Raw genomic sequence first — 18,929 nt, 5'->3', positions numbered from 1 at the left:
GGATAGGAAAAGGGTGGGGGGGGTTACACACATTGCATGTGTATTTAGAGTTTTCTACCAGCTGTAGAAATCTGGAGGTCTGACCTTAGTCACTGTTGGGAGATAACTCAGAAGGAGCTAAACCTAATGAAAATCTGACAATATCCTAGCTACAATTTTTTTCTCCACAATACCTGCAACTACAGAGGTCAGTGGGAGCTTGTTGTTTTACAGCCTAATTACTGCTTGTTAAATATACACTTACTTGAATACACGGAGCCTAGCCATAGGTTAATTTAAACAGTTAAAAATACACTAAAATTTAGCCCTGTCTTGGGGGGGTTATATGAGATGACCCACTTCAAACAGGGTATAGTGCGAAACCTGTAGGTCTCAGGGAGAATTAAAGCCTTCACTATGTGAAAGAGTGGATTTATTTTTTTGGATTAATTTCCCAGGAAAGGAATCTCCTCTGCTCTCAGAGGTCCTATCCTGGGTTTGGATGTGCCTCCGCCTGTAATACTTACCCGTAATTTTCCTTTCCCGGCAACTCCTCCTGACAGCGCACACATGAGTCAACTCACCCCCCTTTGACCCTCCAGGACCAGTATCCAACATAAAAAGCCCTTACCTCTTATCCTTCCTGTTCAGTATCAAGCCTACAGAACAGTCAGGTTTTACCACAATTGAAGCTCTGAAACACTTTGAGCGGATGTAATTGCTATCAGAACCCCCCCCGTTACATTTTTCTATGGAACACACTTCAATGGGATAGAAGGGAGCTAGTAAGTGCTTTTAGTATCATTGGTGTTCTTGGCCGATGCAGAAGAATTATTATTGTCATCTTCGCTTCTTCTATTCATCTTCTCGTTCCTGATTTTCAAAAGGACTCTTAATATTAACAGTATTGGAGGGAATACAAAAAGAACTAGGAAGTTCCAACTGATGGAAAAAGCATCCTGTGCCTGTGTCTGACTGCATTGGAACCCGGTACAAAAGACTGGTACCTGAGCCTTGAGTAAAGAATCCATCAGATCGACCATTGGAATCCCCTATCTCTGGAATATTGGCTGTATCTACTTGGGATTTAGGGACCCTTCCTTAGAATCTGAGAAGGATCTGCCTAGTGTGTCTGCTAGTTGATTCTATACACCCAGATATCAGTTGCTAAGAGGTCTTGGAGAAGTTCTTCTGCCTATCGGAAAAAAAGAATTGACATTATCTGAAGCAAACAGTGACTTCTGGATCCACCCTGTTTTGCAATATACCCTACTGCTGTCTTGTTTTCCTTTAAGATCTTCACTGTGTACCAGAATCTTTGAAGTTGCTCTCAGCCCCTGCCATGCCACCATCAATTCTAGCAGATTGGAACAGGTCAATCATAGAAGCTTTCATTGACCCTGAGCCTGGTATTTGTTGCCATGGGTTCCCAAACCCATTGAATTTGCATCCGTAGTGAGGATTATCCACTCCTCTTGTTTTAATGATACTCCTCTGGATAGTTTCTGAGTTGATGCCCACCATATTTGGATCTCTCAGTATTAATAATGGATAGTGAATTTCCTGTTTCAGAGATACTCCATTCCACTGAGTTAGGAAACATATTTTATACATATAGTAGCCTCATGCATTCTCTCGTGGCCACCTTTTGGGTTCCTGAGAACTACACATCTCATTCTTTACTTGGCTTATCATGTGCGAGAAAGAACACTTTGGCTTTCTCTGTATCTACTGTTATCCCAGGATATCTCATTACTTGGGTAGGGTGTAGTTGACATTTTTGATGGTTTATCAACCGAATTCTACTAGAACTATCCCAAGCTGTTTATTGGGATCCACTAGAACCAGGATGTCATCCGAGTAATGGATAGAGACATATACCCTGAAGTCTCCGAAAGGTGATCACTGCCATCCGAATCTTGGAGGTTCTTGGGGCCATTGTGAGCCCAAAAAGGTAGGTATGTAAACTGGAAATGCCGATTCCTTATTGTGCAACAAAGGTATTTATGGTTTCCTGGAAAAATGGCACATGTGGATATATCTTTTCTAGATCAATAGAAATCATTCATGCACTAGGATAAAGAACTGCCAAAATTGTTTGTAACAAGTTGTTTGTAATTGTTTGTAAGATCTAACTTGTAGATATGCATTCAGGCTTCTGAGATCCAGCACTGGGCAAAAACTTCCTAATGCTTTCTGAGCCAGAAAGTCTGAAATATAATCCTGTCCCCTGTTCCTTCACAGGTACAGGTATTATTGCTTGTGCTCTGTAGAGCTTTTGGACATGAGAAAGAAGACCAGACGAAATGAGATTGTGGAGGCCTTTGTGCAAGGATACCACTGATACCACCCCGGTATCCGGAATCTTGTCTTTCCAAACTTCTTGCAAAAAAAAAAAATGTTTGTTTTTAATTATTTATTTCCGAAGTTTCAACCAAAACAAAAAAATGCACCTGCATTCAATAGCAGAACCCTGTGCAAAAAATGCAGAACACACTTACCAGACATATTGCACAAGAAGAAACAGCCTGGTAGAAATGAGTCCTCTGGACATTTAAATATGGCACCAGAAATAAGGACAATGGAAAAAATAAATTTCCCTTTTTCTTTTTTTTTTTGCAACTTTACAAAACTTTACAAAATGCCCTGCCAGGAGCCACACATTATTGTCCATTATTACATGAACATTAAAATGTATTAAAAACACAACACAGCACTTTTAAAACAATAACTTAAATAAACTAATTTAGAAACAGGAATTTAAAGCACATCTTAACCCAGGAACAAAAGTTTTATATAAAGCACCAAACGTAGAGAGTGTTGGAAGTTATTAGCTGATAGGGTTTCTGGTGGGATCAGCAGGTATTCTTTTGCATTTAATAAAACACTGTCAATAGAATGAGTAATAGATCAAAAGGAACAAAATAAGAGAACTTTATTGTTAGGGTTTGCATAACCTTAAAGAAACACATCCAACTACATAACACCCCTATTTAATGTACAGCGCTGCGTAATATGTTGGCGCTATATAAATCCTGTTTACTAATAATAATAATAATAACATGCATATTAGTGCCAATATGTGCATGCTTCACCCTCAGTTGATGTGAAAAAGTCTAAACAAGTGGCTTATGTGTTGAAGATAGTCAAAACCTTTAAGTCCAGGAACTCAGATGTAGAAAAAAATTAAATGTGAAAACTGAAATTCTGCCATGTTCCAGTACATATCAAAAAGGAGAAGTTTATGACATGTTGAAATAGCACTGTTTCTGCTTCCCTTTTTTTCTGAGTATAGCTTAGTGTTCTAAAAATGACACAGGATCATTCTATACTGGACTCGTCAATAGGAACTACAGTATAGTTTAAGGGTACCTTATATATTAGGTTCAGAGCTGTGAAAACGTAAAGGTAAGTGCTAAGAGCTTTAGTAAAAATGATTATGTTTTGTATCTATGATGTTTAACCTCCGTAACTTAATTTTATTCTACAGAGGACACTTTATATTTATAATACTTTAGAATGCAGACATATTGAAATTTGCAAAAAGAACACAAATAAACCTTTATACAAACATTTGTAGAGGGTAAGTCTTCAAAATTTGGCTATGAGGGGAAGTTGGAGGCAAAGCTTTGGGTGGTTTTGGAATACAGACAAGTGGTATTTGAAAATTCTATAGCAGTAGTTTCCAACCTGTGTACAATGATACATTTATTTATGTATTTTTACAGCTTAGGTGCATTATGCTAACTTCCTGCCTGTGTCAGTGAGAGTTATGCATCTTACAATATGAGCAGGAGTGTTGAAACTAATTTCAATATCATTGAAACTAGTTCTTGCTTTAGAGGGTATTTTTGAGGATCTACCTCCTATTGGACACACTCAAGTTAGTTTACTTAAGTAAAGGAGACTGTTTACAAAGTAAATGTTCACCCTGGTTTGAAAAAAAAAGTTTTAAAAGTGTTTGCTTTAAATACCCATTTAAGTGCAAGGACAAAACACATTCACTATGTTATCTAAACACAGTGAACATTCACTTGAATACAGGAGATGTCAGCATAGGTGATGGAGCAAGGAGAAGTGAGTTTAGTTCTGCTTTAACCTTCAGTGTGCCTCTGGCTGCCTTAGTTGGCAGTCCAAATGATAGGTAAAAACGTTTGCATGGGAGGTTTACATTACGTTGCTTACAAGAAATGCCTGCAATGAGACATGATGCCAAACCTTCTGATAAATAGATACAGATTACAAAACCTTTTCATATCTATGTGCTGTATAAAGTGTATTGTGAAGTACATAATTCATTGATAATGAATAAGTTTGCATTTTCCAATGGATAGCTGGGTGAAATTTTTTATTTGTATAGTTTTCTGTAATCTAGGTATTAAACATATGATCTTTAGATTTGCATGGTATAATAGCTGTTTTCCAAATTTTTACAGTGTGTTTTAAACTCATATTTTATGATGCTATCAAGAATGGTCATGGATTGGATCGTGCTTTGTAGCTGGATTGCGATTTAAACTGCCGGCGGGGGTTTCGAATGTAAAGACTGCCAGGGGTGGAACCCAGCTAACAATATGTTAATGACTATCAGTAATACATTACCACATATATATTAATAGTTTCCCAACTGCTGCCTCACCTATTGTGCAATCAGTTTCAAGTGCATAGCTACACACCCTTGAACCCTGATGCAGAATTTGGATCTGTGTCTGTCCTTCTATGACAACTCTGCACAGCCACTGATTATCTTTTTGTTACAGATCTTTGAGTCCCAGTGCTAATTTTTGTCAAGGACTCTACCATATAGGACAAGCTCCTTCACATCAGGCCCCAATTCACGTAGGGAGCAACATTTTTCATCAAAATTCTCCCATTTACAGTAACAGCACACCTTTACATCTGGACTTCCCCTTACCTTTTGCCCACTTTTACATCACCTCTTTCCCTTTTAATTCAGCATGCCCAAATTCTCATCAAAGACTAACTTTATGTCAGTCAATTTTATAAATTTATCAGGAGCCCCACAGACATCTGCTTTACAGACCTACAGCAGTGTACTCACAAGTTCACCAGCTGCTCTTTGCTGTAAACAGAGCCAGCAGAGTAGATCTTCTTCTATTGCACCCTGGAAGAGAAAGACAGTGGTAAGGATGTCAAAAATTGGCTCTGTGTTTTACAGTGAACAGTCAGACAGTGGTCAATAGAATGGGACCTACAGGCTTTCCTAAATAAGGAGCCCAGTCTCAAGAGGGAGCTCTTCAACTCCTGTTCCTACATCACTGTCGGTGCCGTATTGTTGCTGTCTTTTGTAAAAAAAATATATTATATATATATATGCTGGTGGATTCATGTACTTCGTGCTTACAGTTGTCCTGCTCTTGGTACCCCCCACCTAGAACCAAACTGCTTGCTCAGTATGTTGACAATTGGTCCTAAGTTTTTAATCATTACATCTATGTAGTGATTTAGAGTGGGCAATTGATTTCTTCCAGTGCTTTTGCTCCTAACCCTTGTGTTTTTTTTTTTTTTTTAGTAATTAGGTGATCTTATCTTTGCTAGTATGAATCTACAGATAGACAGTCAAGTGAGGTAGGTGTGGGGAAAAAACAAGACAGTTGGCATAAGGGGACAGAAAAGGTAAATGTGGCCTTAAATACTATATCCAAAAAAGTATTACAGAGCAGGCTGGCACTTGTACAACAATTATACAAGAGCTGGTACAGTCGGTTTTGAGGGACCCAGTAAAGAAAGTGCACAGTATCTGCATGGCCACCTGCAATTAATTTAGCAAAGGATTAGAAATTGTTTACTAAATATAATCAATGTTCCCTAAACTTAGCAAATAACTTGAAGCTGTGTTCACTTCAGGTATCCAGTCATTAGGTAAAATAAACATAATTGATATTTTAAGTGAATTTTAAAAAGACCTAAACTGATTTAACATATTTATTATCCATAACCCCCTGAGTGGTAACCCCAAGTGTGACTCCGGGTAGAAAAAAGATGCTGGAAGCGATAATCCCGAGTCACACTCAGGGTAGCTAAACCTGTAGAAAATGATAGTAAATCAAGGCTTACCTGATCCGCCAGTGTCCTCCATCGTCCTTTGCGTCTTCTTTCTTCCTCCAGCCAGCGTTCTCAGCACTCGATGAGTCACCAGGGAATTACCAGTGACGTCGGTGCGTGCGGACATTCAGTTTGGGGCGGGGCGGGAAATTCGAATTTATTTGTATTGCATTCAATACAAAATAACTGTATTGAATGCAATACAGTAGATTTATATGTGTAAAAGCAGTACATTGTCCTTCATGAAAATGAATTTTACATTATAATATACTAGAATGAGTATAAATATTTAAATAAAAAAACAAAAATTAAAAAACATTTTAACATTTTTTTTATTTAATTTAATATTTTGCCATGATTTTGTGTTAAAAACGTTATTATACTCATACTATTATAATATACTGTAAAATAAATTTTCTACTCCTTTTATCCTTTCCTTTAAAGTTTCTACTCCTTTTCTAAATCAGTTTTATCGAGTACTGTAAACAAAAGGCATCTCACCTGAAAATGATACAATGATAAGTATGAACAAGAGATTAGAGATCCACCTGTTGGTTTAATATTAAATTACATAATATTAACCTCCCTGGCGGTATGAATACTAAGTATTTTTAAATGGTACATTTAAACAGCAGTACATTTAAAAATACTTAGTACTTCAAATCTCCGGCCTGGTCCCACCCTCCAGCCACACGCATGCAAGCAGATGTTCGGGGGGCATCTGCTTTCCCTGGCCTTGTGTCCCCAACGTTCACATGCCGGGGACGCCCGGTTCACATGTAGGTATCGTCAGGGTATGCAGATGCCCAGCTGGCATCGCCAGGGGAAGAAGATTCCGGGCATCACTATAGGACACCACGGGCACCGCTGGAGGACCCTGCTGGAACGTGGGAACCAGAAAGGACTTTTAAACTCCCTGAAAATTCCACCCCGAATGTGGCTCACAACGAGCCACACTCGGGAATACCGCCAGGGAGGTTATTATTCAGTGCTGATTATTTTATCTCACTGCTACTTAAACACAAGAAAATATCTTTAACCATGACTAGTGGACTAGAGGAATGTGATCTAGAACCTGTGGTACATGGTAGCAGTAGTTTTAAATAATGGGAGTGAAGTGTGGATTATTTATAGGAAACGTTAATGCAGTGTTTCTGTGGAATTAGTAATATATAGTAATTATAGAAGGGGTTTCCTGACCTCAAAGTTATTTCAAAGGTTCCCCCATGTTAAAACAATCAAAAAACATTGGTTTAATATAAGGGCCTGACCCTTAAACTGCCTTGCCAGCTCATTAAAGACCACCTGAGGTCTAACTGGTGCTGGTATATCAGCTGCCTACATTATTAAAATGGTTATTAAAATGATTGCAGTCAGTAGGTTATGTTCGCAAGTGTCAGGCTTAAACAACGTAGGAAGGCCTAAAAGGTATGAAAGCTTAATGGTCTCTTATTTTCTCCTATGTCGTCAGTAAATATCCCACCATATACCATGTTATATCTGTCTGAGGCAAAAAATGCCTGTTGATCTTGCAAAAATCTTATCTAATAAAGAACTCTACCTAGTAGGTCATACTAGGACAGAAAGCTTGTTTAGCAGAATCAGCAGATGAAAACAAGGGATAAAAAAAAACAAATTTACAAAATACCAAATGTCTGTACCAATTATCTGTCTTGATGTTTGATTGGTAATGGGTTTTTTTTATATTGGGAAGGATGCAAAGTATATTTTATAGCCTCTAGGCTTGATATGAAGAGACATTTGGCCTAAACATTGTCATATAACTTGGGAAGACATTTTGATGTGATGAATTGAGCATATGTAGTACAAGTCCTCATTGCAGATCACCTTGCTAGAAAAACTGAAATTTACACACACAAATAAAATTATTACAATATAAAACACATTTGGCAGAAACCAGCCAGAACACTGCCAACACCAGCGTCACTGTTCAATAAGGTAAAGCTATGTGACTATCGATTACCTGCAGCTCCCACTTGTGCTCACTCGATAAAATCAATAATAAAAAAAACCTTTTCTGATCAATGTGTGATGCATTTTCCAATAAAAATCAAGGTCCTAGCATTTTTTTGTTAGATATTTGAGTCAACAAAAACACAAAATCTTTATCAAATATTTGTACAGCCCATTTAATGTCAAATGGCAGGTTGCCAGTGAGGTAACTCTACGTACAGGTTCATTTTAGGACTTCTGCCCATGTTTATTGACCAAAACTGCAGTAGAAAATGGTTTTACCGCACATACATTCTGTTCAGCGCGTCACAGTAACATGGGTGATCTTTCTGTCGCTGTGCTATACTGTAAATATATAATGTAACAAGATTGACTGTTTTTTAATTAACCTTAACAATATCTAACCACCTTGGTGAACTTTTCTATGAATGCCAGACAAAAGTTAATAAATTCATTTGAAATATCCCATGTTGTAAGTGAACTGTCTATGTCGGTGAATTTTAAAGTATAACTACATTTTTTAAATTCTCCTAGTTTCCATCCAATACCTTTATATACCTGATCCTGCTTCAGTGAGATCATGGTTATGTGGCATCTTTGCATCCCACAGCTGCTTGCCAATATTTTCTGAGGCTTGCATATGGGCTCTGCAAAATCTGTGTAGTTCCTTTCCATTCAGGCACAGCCACGCCCCACAGGTCGATTGGAGCCTAGATGGGGTTGCATGGCATTTCTCAGGGCAGGTTTTCTTTTAGTGGCAACAGTGGACTGTGACCATGTAATATTTGTTTTATTGATTGTTGAATGTGACAAGCATCAGAATTATCAGGTTCTGTTTTAAAGAAATAATAAAAATTACTAAAATATTACATTAACATGTTAAATCTCCTTTATTTATTTATTAATTTGGGGTTCTGTAAATTTGAGACACTGGTCACACTCTTCACACAAAAAATACTAGTAATAGAAAGATGTTACTGACAATAAAGTATAGGGTCATTGTTACAGTGCAACATATAATGATAAATACATGAGTATTGCAACACATTGTTTTGTCATAGCCCATTGTTCTCACAACCAGGAAACCTGCCCTGACAAATGTCATGTAGCCATTGCCTGGAATGTATGCATATCATCACCCAGCCTTGCTTCCTCTGAGGGTCACCTAATCCACACCTCAGTTTTAGGAGCAGTGAGCTACAGAGGGGGTACCTAGGGAAGGACATATGCAGCTGCAATATATCTCCCAAAATTTGGGGGGCTTTTGCAGTGGGTGAGAGAGTATGAACCACAGCCAACTTGACATACCTGAACATGGTTAAAATAAAGACCCTTATGTTAAAGCTTTGTAAATTGAGCCTATAATTTTAATGGTATATGCACTTAGATTTGTTGGTAAGCCATGACTTGTAGTCAGGGTCACAAATAGAAATTTCTTATACTAGGTAAACTTCCTAGGCCTCTCTCCCTTCAAGCCTAAAAGTTCCAACACTGCAAAACTTCCATTTAAGCTGTGCTGTTTTTTTCTCAGCAGGTTTGAAAATGTAGTGTATTCATGGAAACAGTGGGTTCTGCTAAAATAACACCACAGGGATAATAATACATTTTGAACCTTCTGCAGAGAAACTTCATAAAACACCAACTTCAACTGCAGCTGATTGGATGTTTAGTTTAAAGTTCAATTTCCTTCACTGCATTTTAGTAAGTCAGCCCATAAACATAATTTTTACCTCTCAGAGTTGTTTGTTGTTTACTTCTAAAGAATGCATTTTTAAGGAAAATTTAGATTCAGGTACATTTTTACTGTTAATATTTACTGTTTATTATTGAGCTTTGCTTGAAAATTAAGTAACTGGGATGTGAGGAGTTGCTGCACACAGAGAGGTATATTCTCCAGAACTGTATTCATCTCAAAAAATAAAATGGAGTTCATAATGTTCCTCTAGCATGGTACATTTTGTGAGCTGCATGTTGGTAAAAAGGGTGAAGTTTTATTCACTTGAAATTCCCAATTATGGACTAAATAAACAAAAAAAAAACATTTCTAGCACAATATTTGGCACAAAGTAACACAAAATTACTTCATTAACTAGAATTAATTTTAAAAAAGTTGTCATGCCCATTTCAAAGTGAACATTAACCTTTCTAGATTAACACTGAAAAGTCTCCAATCCTTTAAATGATAAAGAGTAATTCATATTTTTCCTAAAATTATTTGAAGCCTATGTTTTTTTTTTTACCAACACACATATTTATCTCCTCTTTAATTATCAACAGAGCAGAGACATGTTGCTAAGTTTTTATTACTTTCTTAGGAAATTCCCATTTTGTGGTATAAGATGATGCATATTGTAGAAAAGGCAGATTGTTTCAGTTATTTTGTAATTTCAGCAGGCATGGGACATGTTGCAAAAAAGGAAAGAGCTAGCTTCCTTCTATTACTTCATTGCTCTTTTTTTGCATTTCAGTTATGTAATAGGAAGACAGTTCTCTAAAACAGTTCCACTTTTAATATTTTGCTTTTTTTTTCTGTCTGAAAGTATTGAGAATAACTCCCCCGCTTTTAGCATTTATTTATATTTGAGTAATATTAATTGTTATTTTTAATATTAACGCCGTATGATTGTAGTACCATGTCATTTATCCTATCTTTCTTACCACAACTTTAGATATCATTCCTTGAAGGTTGCATGATTGCAGTCCCAGATTTAGGGAATGCAATAAACATTTGTTGTTATAGTTATGACTTATGCATGAAAGCAGAACTAGCTCCCTTGCTGGTGCCAAAATTCTGTAGCCAGTCTACCTCCAAGAAGATTGGCAGAAGATGTTGGTCATAAATATAATGTGTAAGATTCAGTCCTTTTAGCATATACCAAAATTTTACACTGAACTGATAACTAACAGTCAGTGCCAATCAGAATGTAAAATACTGTCAACTAAATGACTTGACCAGGTAATTTGGATCTCCGCCCCCACCCTCAAACAGAAAAACCCTCACACCTTACCTTTCACAAAACATTTTCCGCACCCATCGGAATTTTCCTTTTACATTCCCACTTACCCCTGCTTACCAGCCAATACACCCCCACCCCCAAAATAACTCCTGTATCCAATCCAATACAAAATGAGAGTTTGAATTTACCAATTACATACTTTGTATTTATTTTGAATTATTTTGTATTGGATTGGATACAGGAGTTTGTATTCAATCCAATACAAAATGTGTTTGAATGAGTTTCAGTTAGAATTTCCCGCACACGCGCCGACGTCATCGTACGCGCCGACGTACATGCACGGAGGGAGAAGAAGCCGGCCGGCTTCTTCTTCCCGGAGAGGACACCCGGCGCTGGAGGACGACGCTGGAACACGACGATGGATGATCGCAGCGGGACCAGGTAAGTGATCGATAAACCCGAACGGGTTTATCGATAATTGTAACTTTTTGAAGCCTGTACCAAAGTCGGGCTACTTTTTGTTTATTTTGATTTTGGCAACATTTTAAAGTGGATTTTTGAATCATTACAAAGAAATTATGCCATTTGCTCCTTTTTGGTCTGTTAAATATAGCGTTGAAAGTAAATAGGTAAACCTGTTTATAAGTGCAAAAATCTAACTGTTAATCTTCTATACACTTTCTGTGTTATCCTAAGGCAGTGGTGCCCAACCTTTTTTTATCTGGGGGCTGCTGTTGACATTGAGATAAAACTCATGCAAACAAACATTAAAGATGTATGATTAAACTAGAATAGTTTTGGGGGTGTGGCTAGCAGATGGCCGCGTGAGACCTGTTTCATCTGGGCTCCAATCGACCTGTGGGGAATCCGCCTGATCTCAGCACCATTTGGTGCCTCTTAATCACTCCTAATGGGGCCAAAAACAAAAGGCAGTCAGAAGGAGACAAATGTGAGAATTGCCAGCACTCGGAACGGAGTGGCCGGCTTCTTTAGTTGAGGCACACAAGCTGCGCGGGACCAGGGCTTGGCGCTGCGGCCCCAAGTTTCGGTTCCCGCGGCGCCAGACCTACATGCTACACCTCTGATGGAACAAGCCTCCCAGGTACCATATTCAGAGGATGCATGCTCTTTTTCTGCATAAGAGCCCCCTGAATCACCTATAGGAAGCCCTGCTTTCATGGGCTGCATGGAGGGTTCCTGTACTTCCGGTTCCCCTTTGTATGCAAGTGAGCAGGATTGGGATTGGAAAGCCCACTTAAAGGCTCTCCCAACCAAGCAAGATTTAAGTTCTAGTATTGGAGGGTTGGAGGCCAGCTGTAAATTTTGGAGCACCATGAGACGCATATCAATGCGCTTTTTTTGTTACATGATGTTACAGAAAATTGATGACCGACGGAACAATATTCGTACTAGGGGGCTGCCAGAATCGGTTCCCAACTCAGAACTAGCCTCTGCAGCGAGTTCTATTTTTTGCCAAGCCATCAGATGTGGATCTGGAAATCGATCGTGTACACAGAACCCACACTAAGGAGTACCTTATGCGGAAAGCTAGGTACTTTTCCATTTCCTTGCTTTTATTTCGTGCAATTATTGTTTTGTTTTCCTTTCTGTAACATGCCTTCAATTAGGAATGTTTTTGATATACTCATGCCTTTGATTAACTACTTCATGTTGTTCCTGTGATCTTTTTGAACACAACATGCCTAATGTCCTAAGTAGACATATTTTTTGTATGTCGTAGTTGGTACATACTCTTTATCTCATAAGGATTCCCCAGGGATGGGATCAGCCCTGTCCCGCTGTTGGTTGACACATCCCCCATACAGATCCTCCATCCTTGTTGACGGTATTTAGGGATAATTTTCCCTATTTGGTCCTTTCTTAGTTAGTATTTTCACCCCACAGGTGCGAGGGCAGGCCCTCTCTCCCGTCTGGTGGCTACTTTTTGTTTGTAGCGTCCCAACCCCTGTCCTTGTCTGCCCCCCCTTATTTGTTCCCCTCGTGCTTCTTCTTTCTCAGTGAAATTTCCCCTTACCTTGGGTGCTTGGCACGTATTTTTTTTTTCTTTCTTAACCCGGATACTATTCCTCATGCCTGTACTACAACCGCAGATGCAGCCACTAAAAATCTATACCCTTAATACTAAAGGTTTTAACAGTCCCAATAAACATTGGCAATTGTTATATGCACATAAAGCAAAAGTGCATATCCTGTTTCTTCAAGAAACACATTTTCAGACCAATAAAGTACCATCTAACCGCAATCATTATTATCCTACATGGTACCATAGCTCCAATCCCGACACTAAAGCACGGGTGTATCAATTTCACAAATCATTACCACTGCAGGTACTGGACTCCCTAATTGACCCTCAGGGCAGGTATTTGTTTCTCAAAGTGTGTATCTGGGGCAAAATGTTTACGTTGGCCTCCCTGTACTCCCCGAATACTCAACCCACCGTAGCTACGATTAACTATTTAAACAATCTGAATGGATTTTCTGAAGGTACTTTACTGGTGGGAGGGGATTTTAATTTTGCCCTTGATCCCTGAATTGACACCTCTTCAGGGAAAACTCACGTTCCATATGCTAAATTGAACTTATTCTGCTCTAAACTTAATGAAATGAGATTGTTGGATGTGTGGTGTACATTACACCCGTCCACCAAGGACTTTACTTTCTATTCCAACCCTCACAGCATGTACTCCCGGATTGATCATATCCTGAATAGCCACTCTGCCTTACATTGGAAACCCTCAGCTGACATTGATTCATGCCCTTTGTCGGACCATGCGTCAGTTTCAGTAACTTTACACATCCCACAAGTGCAATTTCATGGATGGTCCTGAAAATGCAATGACTACCTGTTCATAGACTCTCTCTGTGCAAAGGCAGTGGTGGACGCCATCACTAACTATATAAAGGACCATTCCTCAGACACTACCCCCCTACCAATGAAATGGGAGGCTATGAAAGCAGTAATTAGGGGAGTGCTAATACAACACGACTCGCATCTCAAGAAAATCAGGTCACAAGACATCCAATCCATATCCAACAAAATTAGTACTCCAGAACGTTTACATAAACAAAATATGTCCCCGGATGTTTTTATAGAATTGTCTGCTGCCCGTACTCGTCTTTTAGAATTGTATGATCTCACACACCAACGCTTTTGGGACCGCTTTCACAAACTTATATATCAATATGGCTACAAATGCGTAAGACTCTTAGCAAAAGGGCTACACCCTCGGCCACTAAATACATATATTCCCTTTATCCTGACTTCCGTGAGTACAGTGACTTCCATTCCCCAGGGCATGTTACAGGCGTTCCATAAATACTACTCTGAGTTGTACCAGCTTCACCCTAATCAAGTGGCTCCAACCTCCTTCCATCAGTATGTTAGGGAAACAGGCCTACCTGTATTGGACCCTGAGATAATCTCTGATTTAGAATCCCAATTCACGGAAGAGAAGGTTTCAGCGGCCATTAAGTCTGCGCCATCAGGCAAGAGCCCAGGCCCAGATGGCTTCACTCCTAAGTTTTATAAGCTTCATGCCTCTAACCTGATCTCCTTTTTAACCAGGGTTTATAATTCTGTTTCAAACTCTACGCCCTTCCGACCTCAAAGTTTGGAAGCCCACATAACGGTCCTTCTAAAACCAGGCAAGGACCATACAGTATGCTCTAACTATAGGCCCATTTCAATATTTAATGTAGATGTTAAATTGATCTCCAAGCTGATAGCTAATAGACTTTCTCATTATATGCCTTTTCTGGTCCATAAAGATCAGGTGGGCTTTATACCAGGGAGGGAAGCAATGGATAACACCCTTAAGACTATATTGTTAATCCTACAAGCTACAGCTTCAGAAATCTCTATGTGCTTGCTATCTATAGAGGCCGAGAAAGCTTTTGACAGGGTCAGTTGGCCCTTTATGTATGAAGTATTGCAACAGGTGGGACTAGGATCTAATCTCATGTCAAAGATATAATCTCTCCATTCAGCTAAGGTGAGAGTTAACGGCTCCTTATCTGCACCTTTCAAAATACACAATGGCACCAGACAGGGTTGCCCACTGTCTCCACTGTTGTACGCACTGGTTATGGAGCACATGGCTGTGGCATTGCGGAATAACCCAGATGTCAAAGGTATACAGCTGGGTGACTCTCATCATAAATTACCCCTGTACACTGATTATCTTTTGTTATACATTACTTCCCCCCCAAACCTCTATACCTTCTATCCTCAAGGAATTCGAATGGTTCAGTACTTACAGGAATTTTAAGGGTACTTAAGTCAGAAGTACTTAATAATTCTCTAAGGATTGACCAAATTACTTCTATCCGTGGTAACACTTCTTTTAGGATTTGCAATGATGTAATCAAAAATTTAGGGATCCTTATTCCCTCAGACCCCTCCAAGCTATTTACATACAATTACATCCCTCTATACTCTAAAACTCAATCGGACCTGCAGTAATACACGTCCTTACCACTCTCTTGGTTTGTGAGAATAAATGCACTCAAAATGGATGTATTTCCTCGCTTACTCTACGTGTTTTAGACAGTCCCCATCCTTTTACCTGCTTCCTAGTAAATTGCATAGACTGTTCCGGACTTTTGTGGAAGGCAAGACGCCCTCACATAGCTTTCCGTTGCTTAGCTATAGCTAAATCTAGAGAAGGGATGGGTGTACCGGATTTAACTGCATATTATAAGGCATCAGCACTAACCCGACTGATTGATTGGTTTCATAATAAGGATAGGAAGATTTGGGTCCTTATTGAAGAATACATTTCACCGGTGGGTCTCAGGTCTCTCCCATGGATAGACCGTTCTCTTTTACCCCAGCTCAAGCCTTTGGTCTTACTACCGACCTGCTACATCTCTGGGATAACCTTCTTAGGAATGGTAAACTGTCCTCCAACCCTGGCCCCCAGACTCCAGTTTGACAACCCGGCTTTTCCCCCGGCAATGGGCAAGGCAAATTTCCTGGCGTGGTCATCCTCAGATGATCGCCTACTAAGGAATGTCTTTTGTAATGGGCAAGTCCCCACATTCTCCTCCCTCTGTTTTCCAGCCAAGGATGGCTCCCTGGTTTGCATACAGACAAATTGTCTCCTATGTATCTTCATTCTCAGATATATCTGTGTTACTTAGAAGCCTAACAGGTTTTGAAGAGATTTTGAGGTCCCCCAATCGCCCTACCCATGTTGTATCTCTGTTATATACTCTTCCTAATCAGGCTATGGCCTCCAATTCTCCAACATTTACTAGATATTGGGAATCTGACCTAGGGGTGACCCTAACTGCAGAAGAGTGGGAGAAATCCTTTACTCTCACACATAAATTGGTTCTTACATGCAAAGCCCAGGAGACCAATTACAAGATTCTGTCCAGGTGGTATTTATGCCCGGTTGATCACCATCGTATTTCTCCCGAGAATCCAGATACCTGCTGGCGCTCTTTTACTGCTAGGGGGTCCATGTTACATCTGTGGTGGGAATGTTCCACAATATGTCGATTTTGGGATACAATTATTCAGCTATTTGTTGAGTGTATAGGCTCCCATATGCCCAACAGCCCAGGTTGCTCTCTTATCTATTGTCCCAGGTTCAAGAATATCAAAAAGGGTGTGCGTCTCCATTTACTTACTGCAGCTAGGGTTTCCAGATATTGGAAACAGACGGTGATCCCTTCCATTAAGGAATGGCTGATTGAATTGGAGAACAATAGACATATGGAACAAATGATTGCGGATGATGATAGATTTGAATAATTTAAATTGACTTAGGCTGCCTGGGACTGGTTCAAAGATTCCTCTCAACGCCTTAGGTATCTAAACTAATTAGATATAAATGTATTGGCATACTAAGTTTTACCCTAACTCCCTTTCCTTTCCCCCATCCTTCCCTTCTCCCATTCCTCTTTTTTCTGTCTCTGTCTTTGTCGGTTGCCCCTTTGTTTTGTTTCCCTTAATTGTTTATTTTAATGACGCTGTTATGGTACGGTTTTCTATCGGAATGCAGGCAAAGGGTTACTGAGGTCTTGAAGCCCCCTTTTTTTAAGTTACTGCTGATCAAACCCCCACAATTTATGGTCCTGGTTTCTCCTGCTCTATGAGTGGCATTGTTACCTCCAGGCCCTGCACTAGCTCTATTTGCAATGTTTTACAATTCGTACCCTTTGTTGGACTGTACATTTCTAAAATTGTTGTTTTTTTTCTCTATGTATATTTGTATGTTGTATTTGTGTATACCCAAAAACGTTAATAAATAATATATTTGACAAAAAAAGGAGAACAGTTTTGATTTAAAAGGTAATAAAATTGAAATGTTTCTAGTTACTGTAACGTACATGCACCAAATAAAAGAGATTACAAATCAACAATTTCTACACTTACCATTTGATGCTCAATTTATTATTGCAACATTTTATTATTGAAAGATACAAAACTAAATTTATCATACAGTGCTTGCTGGTCATATATTGCTTCCTGCCCACCATTCCTGTACCAAAGAGCAAAAAGTACACCATACAATGCTACCCCAAAATCTCTGGAATGGATATTTACAGAGAAATGCAATTCATGTGACAATTCATGTGACTTAATTTCCAGAGAAATTAAGGTTCAGAAGGTTAGTGGCCAGCCATGTGTGACAGGGTAGCACAGTATGACAAGTATAGTTTTTCTTACCTTGTGATGGCACCACAGCAATAAAATTAGGGGGAGTTAGCCACAAGAGACCCCCACTTATACTACATTTCTTGTTCTCCACTGTTAAAGAGAAATTGGGGTTCACAGAAGGTAAGTGGCCAGCTATGTGACAGAGTGGCATGGTATGATAGGTATAGTTTTTTGTATCTTGTGATGGCGCTGTAATGATTAAAGTTTAGGGGGAGACAGCCACAGAAGTTCTGCATTTGCAGTCACATTTCCCTTTTCTTACAGAGAAATTGGGGTTCATAGAGAGTAAGGGGATAGCTATTTGTGACAAGTGTAGTAGTGTGATATGATAGGTATAACATTTTCTTGGGAGGGGGGTGGCTCTCTCATTTCCAGTTGCCAAGATCCATCTGTTCCAGGGAAATTGGGGTTCAGAGAATGTAAGTGGCCAGCTATGTGTATCATGCACCCCACTAGCCACCCAGTCCCTCACACTGCAGTGTCTGCAGTTTTGACTCCAGGTGGCAGTGAGCAGTACTGGGTGTCTCCCCTTAGGCAGGGTTGTATGGCATAAGGAAGGGGTAACTGCACCACAACCTCACTACTGGTGTTGAAGTTTTGTGAATGAGCAAGTATATATTTGGGGCACCACAGCACAGTGCGAATTGTCATCACCTCAATGCTCATTGCAATGGAAGTGCCCCCCAGGAGTCCCTAACATGCAAACTCAATTTGGAGACCCTGGTCTTGAAATAGCCCCCCTTAATGTGAAAATTTCCCTAATTGCTGCTAGGATTTTATGCTTGTGACTTCATATCTGGCAACTTGTTATGTTTGAGGGCTGAAATTTGGTTTTGTAGCAGCTCCCAGGGCCCCTGAAAAGTTTATGTTTCTATAATAACCGGTGAAGGCGATATGAAGGGTTATACATTGGGGATAATGACTGCTGCATGGACACAGAGAGCTCCCATGCTGCTGCTGCTTATCTCACAGTACATGGTGGGTGGGGAGGAGCCACAGCTGATTGCTAGGTCTGTAGTGCAGGCCCACTCTTAAAGAGTTCACACTGAGCATGCTCACTAAGCTCCCTATCCTGGTAGTACAATCGCATAAAAAAGATAGAGATCCGCGTGCCCCATCAAGAGAGAGCAAAGAGCCAATGAGGAGAAGGCTGGATGTGACACGTGTTCTATTGGACACCTGCATCACATTTAATTTGTACTGCCTGACAATGCTCTACTGCTGCTAATAAAAAACATTGGGTGTTAGGACTACAGTTTTCA

The 18,929-nt window shown here is 39.5% G+C and overlaps 1 protein-coding gene and 1 long non-coding RNA gene across 2 annotated transcripts in view; one reads left to right on the top strand and one right to left on the bottom strand.

Annotated features, from left to right (window-relative positions):
- LOC140326438 (uncharacterized) overlaps window positions 1–5,295 on the bottom strand; it is a 28,947-nt gene extending 23,652 nt beyond the window's left edge. Inside the window, exon 1 of the long non-coding RNA XR_011919875.1 lies at window positions 5,042–5,295. This is a non-coding gene — a long non-coding RNA (uncharacterized lncRNA). The remainder of the gene's footprint in view (window positions 1–5,041) is intronic.
- Window positions 3,268–18,929, top strand: part of LRRC25 (leucine rich repeat containing 25) — a 34,620-nt gene continuing 18,958 nt past the window's right edge. The window contains exon 1 of the mRNA XM_072405027.1: window positions 3,268–3,387. The gene's annotated coding sequence lies outside the window, so the exon portion shown is untranslated. The remainder of the gene's footprint in view (window positions 3,388–18,929) is intronic.

This window comes from Pyxicephalus adspersus, chromosome 3 (assembly GCF_032062135.1).
Source record: "Pyxicephalus adspersus chromosome 3, UCB_Pads_2.0, whole genome shotgun sequence".
Lineage (NCBI taxonomy): Eukaryota > Metazoa > Chordata > Amphibia > Anura > Pyxicephalidae > Pyxicephalus > Pyxicephalus adspersus.
This window is presented reverse-complemented; position numbering and strand designations above follow the sequence as displayed.